The sequence below is a fragment of the Papio anubis genome, chromosome 7 (assembly GCF_008728515.1).
Source record: "Papio anubis isolate 15944 chromosome 7, Panubis1.0, whole genome shotgun sequence".
NCBI lineage: Eukaryota > Metazoa > Chordata > Mammalia > Primates > Cercopithecidae > Papio > Papio anubis.
The window spans coordinates 363,937-374,749 of NC_044982.1; the positions used below are offsets into that span (position 1 = coordinate 363,937).

At 40.3% G+C, this 10,813-nt stretch overlaps 1 pseudogene across 1 annotated transcript; it reads right to left on the reverse strand.

Moving 5' to 3' along the window:
• Nucleotides 1-1,301: 1,301 nt before the first annotated feature.
• On the reverse strand, nucleotides 1,302-9,145 carry LOC110742306 (annotated as a pseudogene). Its single transcript, XR_004185364.1, has 4 exons — nucleotides 8,995-9,145; nucleotides 7,173-8,891; nucleotides 6,145-6,211; nucleotides 1,302-4,075 (listed from the first exon to the last, which is right to left on the reverse strand). The product of XR_004185364.1 is annotated as an immunoglobulin heavy variable 3-23-like (transcript).
• Between the last annotated feature and the right edge of the window lie 1,668 nt (nucleotides 9,146-10,813).

The window sequence follows — 10,813 nt, forward strand, 5'->3', positions numbered from 1 at the left end:
AGTGAGATCCTATCTCAAAAACAAACAAACGAACAAAAAGAATTAATTAAAAATTTTACACAATTGTAAAGCTACTCAAATAGAGGAAGTTAAACTGTGCATCCTCACATATTCTCTGGCACTTCTGATATTTTGAAGAGGACAGTTGACCTGAGACCTTCAGAATAAGCTGATGATCTCGAATCGTGAAAAGCTTCCACACAAGACATTGGACCAGAATCCTTCTCCGCATACTCCTCCTACTCATTATTCTTTTGCTTATAAACAGTCTTCGCATTTTCTGCAGACCTGTTTGTTCGCCCATATTGGACTCTTGTCTCTTTTCTTACTCATCATTTTTATACTTGCTATTTAGAGTAAGTCATCAGACTCTATTTTTGTGCCTGACTGCTGATAAATTCAAATCTCTTTCCTCCATCGTTTGCTTTTTTTTAAGCACACAAGGTAAATCTAGTTAGAAATCACAGGAGCTCCCTCATTTGATGCCATTTGAACCTTGAAACCCCACAAAACCCTTCCTGCATGTAGGATGCTCTCCCCAGCCCCCCACCAAACCATGATAAAAACCCTGAGCCAGTTCCCTCCCCTGCTCTGCCACTTTGGGAGCTTCATGAGAGGCCTGCCCTGCTCTCAGAAGACACCTCAAGGATGTAGGTAATTAACCTTTCCATACTCACTTGGTGTGAGTGTGTTCCATAATCAGACTCAACATCCACGTAAAATTTTAGTCGAGATCTCTTGGCATTTGCATGGTGTCATCTACACAGATGCTGGAGCTCCTGTCATGGCTCCTTCCAAAGGACACGCCTGCCTCCCCCTGAGCACCCACAGGACACACAGCTGGATGTGCCTCCCGGGGTTTGAGAAGCCCTTCATGTACTGAAATCCTGTCATTACATTTTTGTATTCTAGTGTTTCCCTAAAAGTATAGTGAGATCCAGGGTTCATTCAATGTGTATATTCAGGAGTCTCTGGCTTTAATGATTTTGTCTCATCTCTCACCACACCTTTCTACTTAAATTATACATTTTAAAAGTTGCAATATTTTAATGAGGTGAAATTAGCAAATAATCTTTACATAAAGTGTACACTTACAAATATTGACATAATACTCAATTTCTATTAACACAGAAAAAATCAATTACTCTTAGAAATTTCCTTTGTTCTCCTGCAGTTTCTCCTTTCTACACCTTCTTTTCTTGTACCACATCCACAGTCAACTATGGATCTTTTTATGCAACTTTAAATTCATTTTTGCTTTATAGAAATTATAGAACTGGAATTATATGTATGAACTTGTATTTTTTTGCCTTATTTTACTTATTCAGGTACTTGTTATTTTAAGCATGGTGTTGAGTGATTCCCACAGTGCTTGATTGTAACAGTGGGTATTATTCCAGTAAATGAATTTTCCACAATTTGTTTACCAGTTAAGCTGCTGACTAACACTTGGATCACTTTTGGTCTCTGGTTATAATAAATAAAGCTGCTACTTAGAGAAGTGCCCAGCTGAGAAACACACGGTTCTTATTTTTACAACATAAATGGGTGCCAAAGTGGAAAAGCTGCACATTAACCAATTTGCTTCAATACATCAGATAATTAAAGTTGTGTCAGTTCATGTGTTTTTGTGTGAAAGAGAGAGAGAATGGAGGAGGAGAGATGAAAAAAAAAGAAACCTTACATGTTTGGACCATAATGTATGAGGCACTGTAGTAAATACAGGGACTTAGTGCTTGATGGACAAGGTCCACATAAGATGGAGAGGACAACTTGATGCACCTCCATATGAGTATATATTAGTGTTTACATAAATGCCATTTTCTAATCATATAAACACTCAGACACATTAGAAGAGATGTAGTGGAGGGTGTCTGGTGGTGAAATATGATGGTGAAAACAACCCACATCTACAGCCCCTTTTCTGCCCTGTTTCACCTGCCCTGATGTTGAGCCTTGATCCTGCTCATCTTAAGCCGCAACAATCATCCTAAGCCCCAAGGTGCCCCGAGTGCCCCCTGCTGGTCCTATCTACCCCTGCAGGGAGGTTTGTGTCTATGCTCACAATGAAGTCCCCTCATTGTTTCTTTTGCTTAAAAATGCATAACTGTGTATTCACTAGACAAGCGCTCAGCTGTAAGAATTTTTCCTGGATAGGGATATGGACTCTTGAGAAATGGGTTGTAATTTGTGCTCCCTTCACAACCCATGCACTCTATCTGCTTCAAGGGGTATGCAGAGTGTATCTGCTTCAAGGGGTAAGCAGATACACTCTAGCAGGAAGCACTGGTAGTGATGGGGAATTTAGAGACAGTGCAGGTGAGGGAGAGGGTCTGTGAGGACGTCTCAAGCCAAAAGTGCGCTGAGAAACATAGTTGTTGATGTTAACAGGTTCTGGAAAATGCGGTGAAATTCCCCAATACACACACTTTTATGAGAATAAAGAGCTCTCTTTTGTCCAATTTGTGAGTGTCCTAGAACAATTTAGATTTTGAGGTTAAATTCAAAAAATATTATCACATTTCTTTTCTCAAACTTGCAACCAAATATAAAAGACAAACTGCTATTAGAAAAAATGAACACTGAATTATTACCACTATGTGTGATAATGATTTTTAGAATAGGATTGACCTGTGATAACCTAGAGTGTCCTAATTCTGAGCCCACAATTAGACCTCAGCAGCAATCACAGGGAGTGAAACACCTGACTCAATGAAGCTGCACCTGGGGGTCTCTGCAGGCCCTGAGTGGTACAGGAACAGCTCCTCCCTCAGACTTAGTTTAAGGACAATTTCTGCTCTTTGCTTGGGGAGGTGAGGGTGAGTGTGTGGGAAGTCCCAAACTTCCTCTAATCAAGATCTCTGCACATGGAGAGAAACCAAAGAATATGAGAAACAACTGGTTTTGGTTTAGATCGAGCAATTTCTCATGAGAAGGGCAATACCATGTCTGGATCCTGCACAGAATTAAGAAACAATAAATTTGGGTTAAAGTTGAAAATTACAATTGTTTGCAGATTGTGTTATTAATTACCTATGTTATCTGAGAAAACGAAGTAAAACCATGGTTTTTATATGAAAATCCACAAGCAGGGTGCTGGCCCTGAGAATGCACCTCCCATCCCTCCAACATCAGGAAGACCAATAGACCAGGCCACCAGCTGCCTCACTGCACTCTAACACCCATCCCCTGGTGTGTGCCGAAGACACCCATCCTGGGAGCCCCTCCCAGACAATGGCTGTGCACAGTGGAGATCTGAGGCATGGCTGCTGCTGGGACACATGGAAGATCCCTGATGGACAACTGTGCTCAGGAGGCACCAATGGCCTTGCTGGATTTAGCTTGGACCACAGGGTCATTAGGGAAGCTCCATCAAACTCCCACCCTTCTCCACCACTAGTTGTGACTCTGGCAATATGAGGTGGCAGTGTCTACAGCCTTACCCGGCCGCCTGTGCATTTTTATGCCTTCAATACTTACATCTGTTTTGGGGACATATGAGAATGTTTCCTCTTTTAAATTAGTTTTCTAATCCAGGGCCTCATGGTGGGCACAAAGCATAAATGTACAGGGGCTCAAATGGGAAATGTTAGAAGCAGAGGAAACCACAGACCCTGAAGGAAAGCAGCCCTTGCTCTCCCTCCATCTGCACCCGCCCTGGGGCTGCACCTGTTTTGTGAGTGCTGAGTTTCCCCTTCAGCCCAGACTCCTTTCTTCCTATTGCAGGAAATTTTGTGTCTGGACTCACACTGATGTTTCCTCATTTGGGACCTTATGTACAGCCATACATGCCATGTCCTCAGCTCTCAGACTATTCATTTGCAGATACAGCGAGTTCTTAGCATTGTTTTGGAGATTGAGAATCTGCCCTTCACAAAGTCTGCATGGTATATCTGACTTCCATCATATTTCATATCTATTACTTACTCCAGCCCCTTCCCTGGAGACTGGTGAACTCAGCTAATTCAGAAGCTACTGCAGGCGAATCTGGAGGCTACACAGGAGAGTCTCAGGAACTTCCCAGGTTGTCTCAGGTCCTCTATGGACTCAATCAGCTGCATCTCACACTGAACACCTGCAAATGCACGGACATCTCGGTCAGAAACTGCCAAACATATCCACTGTTTCTCTCGCTCGTATCCACTCACTCTCACTCACTCTACTTCTCTATGAGTCACCTTTTAAAATAGCAACAAGAAGAATTCAGCTTAGTTCAAACCCCATAGTAGGTCCTCTGTGTTCAGTCCTGATTACCAAATGGAAAACCTTGGGAATCCTATGGTTGTGGCTCTTCTCCCAGAGCTGGAGAGCCAGGTCTGGGCTTGTTTTCACCAGGAGAGGTAGGGCCCTGTTTTCATGCCTCCTCCTGTATAGCAAGCTCCAGCGTGGGATGCTTGAGAAGAAGGCAGTGCCCAGAGCAGATGGCAGACTCCAGGAAGAGTTTAGTGGCAATGGTAGCATTTGGAAATATATTACTTATAATGTGAGTGTGCCATAAAACTCACTTAACAATTATGATTTTATTTTTTACACGTGTACAAATACAAATATAACTGCATTAAGGAAACTGTAAGAGATGTAAAGAGAGAAATAAAAAAACAACATAAAAATAAGAGAAGACCTTAATACCTCATGAATAATGTATAGCAAATCCAGAAAGAAAATTCTTAATATGCCTCTGAGTTTGAACACTATTGAACAATTTTACCTGAAAGACATTTACAGAACCTTCCGACCAAGAGCCATGTAATACACATCCTTCTTAAGCACACATTGAACATTATCTGTGATATGTTATATGTTACATCATAAAATGAGTCTTAACATTTAAAGAAGTAATGCCAGCCCTTCTCTATTTCAAAAATTGGTGAGGAGTCACCCTTCCAAACTCTTTTTTTATATATAGTAAAGAAATGTATCTGTTTCTCGGAGATAACCTGCAGTCACAGATTTGCATACAATACAATTATGTGTTGGCTATTTACAATTTACAGTAGCGATTTTTCCTCTGAAAAATGTAAGTAAAAAAGCTAAGTAAACAATGAGGTACTGCCATTTGGGATTTATTATGTGTCATGGCTTAAAGAACTGGCTTTTAGCAAATATTCAACAAATCAACCTGAATAAAATAGTCAATTAAATGATTTATTCTTTCTAATTTATTAGAAAAAAATCCACTAAATTTCACCTCAAAATGTATTGCACAAATCTAAAAATAAACCTAAAAATAAATAGGAAAGTTAAGCAGTTCTTCAAAAAGAATGGAAGAAGGGAATATAATGTAAGCCCATAAACCATGTTAAGTCATTCTAAATATCTTTTAAGCAACATAAAATTCTTCCCAAGAGAAAACTGAGGAAAAAACTATCACCATCTCTCCACTGATAAAATGTATTTTAAAGGCAGTCTGCAATATACCTTCTAAACTCTTTCTATGAGGATACCATTATAGTTTTACCAGTAATAGACAAAGGCATCACAATAAAAGAAAACTACAGACCAATATCATTAGTAGACATAACTTAATCCCCAATGATAGTAAACTAAATTCTAAAGTCTTTTAAAAGACCATACACCATGAGCAACTCAAATTCACTCCTGAGATGCACAGTTGATTCAACATCCTCAAATCAATCAATTTGGTACACCACATCCAAAAACTAAGGAAAAAATGTCTCAGTAACATATCATCAGACACAGGAAAAAAAATGAAAAAATCAGGGTTTCATTATAAAAACTCTGTACAAAGTAGGAAGACAAGAAAACAACATTTACACAATAAAAACCATTAAGAAAAGTCGTGGCTGTTATTGTACTCAATAGTAAAAAGTTAGAATATTTTGGTCTAATATCTGTAACAAGGCAAGAATAAAGCTTGAGCGTTTCACTTCTAGGCCTCAATATTTATTACAAACATAGAAAGGTATTGGCATAAATGCATATAGAGAGCTTAGATATAAACCAACATATTGATGACGAACTGATTTTCAGCATGAGAACCATCAATATAAAATGGCTAAATTATAGTGTCTTCCAAAGAGGGTGTTATGAAAACTGGATTTTCACATAAAAAGAATTAAGAATTTTAGGTTAGAATAAACACAAAAATTCACTCTAAATGCTTTAAATATTTAAATGTAATACCTGCAATTGTAAAACTCCCAACCCTTAAAAATTAGCAATCTTTTTCTGGATTTTACATTCGAAGCACCTACAAAATAAAGCAAAATTGAACGAGTGGGAATAGATTATAAAAAAGACTGCAAAGCAACAAAATAATTACAACTTACAGAATTGGATAATATGCCATATATCTGAAAAGCTTTAATGTCCAAATGTAAAAGAAACTTTTACAACTCAATAGCAACAAGAAAAATAGCCTCATTTAAAAATAATCAGTTTTACACCTTGAACTATGTGACAACCTAGACCTCATGTTAAATGTTTTTCTCCAATGGGTAGCGGTCCGTCTTATGGTGTATTTGGCTGGGCAATACTTCGTAGTTATTTGATCAAACACTAATCCAGGTGGTGTTGTAAATTTTTTAATAGACATCATTAAAGGTGTAAGTTATCAGTTGACTCTATGTTAGGTAGATTATCATTGCTAACCTGCTTGGCCCTGATTCTATCAGAGCAGAGTTGGAGAAGGTAAAACTCCATGGTGATTACGCCGTTTCAGCTCTTTCTGAGACTTCCAGCCTGCACTTACTGATGGCTGGCCCTGAGGATATTGGATGTTTTCAGCCATCCCCCAAAATTGTCATCTCCTACATCTCACAGGAAAGTGGCGTGTTCGTCTGCAGCTTGTCAAACCCAAATATCAGACAGAAAGAGACTCCCCAAAATCAAATAATATTTATTTGAAAATGAGTGTTGCAATGGGAATATGCGTGGGCACATTTAAGTAGGCAAATGAAGACAAATGTTTTAAAAGATAACTGAGGAGGCTTACATGAGCTATTTTGAGACAATTATTGTAGTTCTTGTTATCAGGGATGTGTGCATGAGAACTCTCTATTCATGACCTTCTCCAGCTTCACCTGTAAAGATTGTAACACAAGTGGCTCCATTTTGATTCTGACAACTTTCACACCCTCTTCCTCACACCACTAGTAAAGAACATTACTCTGTGAAAGTTTATCAGAACAGGATTAGAAACACATCCATACCCTGTGTTAACCAAACAAGCTTGTCCCCTTCGGTTCCCACTGGCAACTTGTATTTACAGATGAGTCTCCATGCAACACAGTAGAGGGTCCTGAGTGAGGAGGAGTGAAGAAAGTCCCACCAGCCTCTCCTGCGTGACTGCAGCAGCCACAGCCTGAGACCCACCTGAGCTCCAGGGAAAGGGCTTGAGGCCTGGAATTTTAACCACAAGGAAAATATCTTCCTTTTCCAGAAAGCAGGAAAAGCAAATGGAAAAATGAGAACAACAACTAAAAAAGACAGTACATGAATTAGGAAAAGAAGCTCCAGATCAGTATCGATGCTGATTTGCATACTTCAGTGTCAGGAGAAGGGTCCAACGAGAAACCTGTGAGGTTCTACATGACACTGACCCTGGCCCACCCTCCTTTTTTGCTGTAATCAGAATCCCTGAAGACTGTTCCTGTTGGGATTCACTCAGGGTGGTGGCAGAAATATTAAAGGGACATATTAGGGAAAGTTATAGGGAATAGTCACAAACCTTTTGGAAGGCTGAAAGGTTACATAGCTTGTAATAATTGAACAGGCTGAAGGCGGCCGGTTCGAACCTTAGAGCATTAGGCATAGGGTAAATACTAGGGTTGATGAACCTCTCGGGGGAGGTCGACCAAGGATATCGCACCCTAATGGTATTTACTTTAGACCGCAGTCCCTGAGCTTTACTCCTTCATAGAATTACTCTCTTAATCATGTTAATTATCCACAAGTGTGTTGACTCAGAGCTTCTGTTGTGAATTCTATACTAAATAAACGCCTGGAGCCCGAGCTGCTCAGGGCCGCTGCTGCCATTCTTTACAGGCCTCTCCTTGGAGTCAGTCAGCGGCCTCGGACCCTCAGCTGAACTGGCAAAGCGGAATACCTGTGTCAGTGTACGTTTTAGTCACCCGCCGCCAAATCAGGGGTCTGCAGGAACAGCCGCCCGCAGCTAGCGCCCTCTTGTGAGGAGCCATACTCAGTTCTAGTCAGGAATCTTCCTCAGGTTCCTGTCCTGAGTCTGACTGGAGAAGACTCACCAGGAAGCCCTGAGCTTCCTCAGGACTCTGATCGTGGCGACCATGGTTGGGAACTTCTCATCTCCTCGGCAAGGATCGTCTGCATTTTGTACATAGGAGAATAGGTTTTCATAGTAAAACAATCATTTAAAAAATACGTAGAGATAACATTAGTAATCAGAGAATCCTGAACTCAGAGAGGTTCACTACAGGAACTGTAGAAAGATGACGTCCCACATCCTGACAGGAAATCAGCCTCCGTGTGCACCGGCCTCCGGGCTGACTCTGATCAGTGGGTCCCGAGCGCCCCCTGCCGCTGATTTCCCCCCGCGTTCCTGCAGGGAGGTTTGTGTCTGGGCTCACACTGACTTCCCCTCACTGTGTCTTTCGCACAGTAGTAGACAGCCGTGTCCTCAGCTCTCAGGCTGTTCATTTGCAGATACAGTGTGTTCTTGGCGTTCTCTCTGGAGATGGTGAATCTGCCCTTCACGGAGTCTGCGTAGTATGTGCTACCCCCACCACTATTAATAGCTGAGATCCACTCCAGCCCCTCCCCTGGTGCCTGGCGAACCCAGTACATCCAGTAGCTACTGAAGGTGAATCCAGAGGCTGCACAGGAGAGTCTCAGGGACCCCCCAGGCTTTGCCAAGCCGCCCCCAGACTCCACCAGCTGCACCTCACCCTGGACACCTGCAAACAAAAAGACACCAAGGTCAGAAACTGCCACAAATATCCACTGTTTCTCTCACTCATGTCCACTCACACTCAATATCTCTATTTCCTCATGAATCACCTTTTAAAATAGCAACAAGGAAAACCCAGCTCAGGCCAAACTCCATGATGAGTCTTCTGTGTTCAGTGCTGATCACAAATGAAAACACCTGGGAATCCCAGGGCTGGGCTCCTGTCCTAGAGCTGCAGAGTCAGAGCTGGGCTGGTTTTCATCAGGAGAGGGAGGGACCTATTTGCATGTCTCCTACTATATAGCAAGCTCTGGGGTGGGACGCCTGAGGAGAGGGCAGGGCCCAGGGCAGATGAGAGTGTCCCTGGGGATTTGATGACAATGATTGCATTTGGGAAAATGCTGTCTTACTGTGAAAATGTTCTGTTGATAAACATTTAATAACTATCACATTTTTAATTATGTTTACCTGTGTGTATAAATTATGGTGTTTAGGAGTCAATGGTTTCTTCATTTATAGATGTAAAAGTGAACCCACACATGGAGGGTCTCTGTATGTGTCTGAGGGCTTATATCTGGCATGAGTGAGTGCTAGAATCTGGGCCTATGCTCCTCATAGCAGACCTCCATTGCTCTTTTAACTACCTCTGGGACAGAGCTAAACGTGCCTAGTGTGGTTTGTAAAATCCACTTCCTGTCACAAAAACCTGTCTTATTTTGCTGCATTTACCTGAAAATATGGAGACAAGGTTCAGACATATAAATATTTAGGTATACCTGACATTTAACATATTTATTTGTTCCTTGCTATATTTCTTTTTTTGTCGAAAATGTCAGTTGTTTACTTGTAATAAATTTTATAAGTTTTAATTGACAGAAAATAAAATTCAAATATTTAACCTGTACAATAGAAAACATTGAAAAAAACCCCTATTTTCAAGAAAGTGACAAGTCAACTCCCCTCAACAGTCCTCTTGTTCTCTTACGTTTTTTTGTTTTTCCTCCTTCCCTTATTCTACCATTTCTTTATAAAACTACTGATGTTTTCATATTTCTTTAGACCAGCATTTATTTTCTAGAACTTATAAGAATGAAATAATATAGTATGTACTCTTATCTATTTGGCTTATTTTTCTCAGTAGAAATACTGAGAATTAAACCTTTTTATTGTGTGTGTTTATTTCTTATAAATATTGGGTAGCATTTCAGCAAACAGATGTAGCATAATTTGTTTTTCTATTAAGCTGCTAATTGATTCTTGAATTTTTTATTACTCTAGGTCTTATTAATAATTCTGCTACTCAGCTTTGTAATGTACATAAATTATTAATTATACATAACTTATATAAATATGTTTCCCTTTACAAATACAATAACAGATTAAACAAGAGAATGAGCAGTTTGGCAAATTTTCTTTAATATTTCAGATCATTGAAGTTATGAGATAAAAAAAGAAACCTGTAAACCAAAGAGTATCGTTGACTAATCTCAATAGATTTAGGAAGTTCATTTTTCCAAGATTAAGGACATGCCAGTGACACAGCCTCAGGGAGTCCTGAGGATATGTGCCCCAGATTGTGGGGCACAGCTTGGTTATATACAGTTTAGGGGGACATGAGACATTAATCCATATATGTAAGAAGTACATTGGTTTGGTTCAGAAAGGCAGGACAACTTGAAGTGGGGAGAGAGCTTACAGATCATAGTTAGATGTGAGAAAAATGGTTGCATTCTTTTGAGTTTTTGATTAGCTTTTAACCAAATGCACAATTTGCAGGAATAGTCACATAGGCCTACTATTCATGCAGAGAAACAAGAGAGCAAAGGTAACAATCAGAATTGCATTTGACTGACGTGAGCAGAGAAACTATTCTGCCTGTTGTTGGTTCACAAGGGTTTTCCTTGTGGTGAAATTCTGAAGGAGGCATGC